The following is an 868-nucleotide window of genomic DNA, read 5'->3' on the forward strand; positions in this document are numbered from 1 at the left end:
TTGAAACATTAATAAAAAAAATTGAAGTTTTTAAATATTTCGTATAATTATTATTAGTAAAATGCTGGAGGAGGCGAGCTAGCGGAACTGTTTGCAAGCCAAACAAAATGTTTATCGCTATTTCGTCTGTCATTACTTTGAGTTCAAATTTCGCCGAGGTCGACTTCGTCTTTCATCCTTTCGGGGTCGATAAAATAAGTACCAGTCAAGTATTGGGGTCGATGTAATCGACTTCACCCTCCTCTCAAACTGCTGGCTTTGTGCCAAAATTTGAATACTGTTAGTATTAAGATGCTGTAAAGCGGTGATTTTAGCAGATACATTAGAACGTCGGAAAATGCTACCTCTTTACATTCTGAGTTCAAACCCTGCCGAGATCAACTTTGTCTCTCATCTTTTTAGGGGTTCGATAAAATAAAGTGCCAGCCAAATATTACAATCACTGGTATCGACTAATGACCGTACCTCAAAAGCTTCTGGTCTTATGCCTGAATTAGAAACCATTAATAGGAGGACGTTGTATATTTCACTAAACTTCATTGTCAAACAAAAGTCTTATCAGGTATTACTGATACGATATTGCCAAAAATACGTAATAAATCAACATAATTCTAGATTTAAAGCAAACTTATTACGACTTACCTTGATTTCAATTCAGTAACTGCTCTATTTTTCTGACAGTTTTAATATTTCGAGTCGATTGTAAGACAGCAAGTGGGCAGAGCCGTTAGCATGCCGAGCGAATTGCTTAGTGTCGTTTCGTCTATCTTCACTTTCTGAGTTATGTATGTATATATATATATATGTGTGTGTGTGTGTGTGTGTGTGAGTGTGTGTGTGTGTGTGTGTGTGTGTGTGTGTGTGTGTG

Source organism: Octopus bimaculoides, chromosome 18 (genome assembly GCF_001194135.2).
Source record: "Octopus bimaculoides isolate UCB-OBI-ISO-001 chromosome 18, ASM119413v2, whole genome shotgun sequence".
Lineage (NCBI taxonomy): Eukaryota > Metazoa > Mollusca > Cephalopoda > Octopoda > Octopodidae > Octopus > Octopus bimaculoides.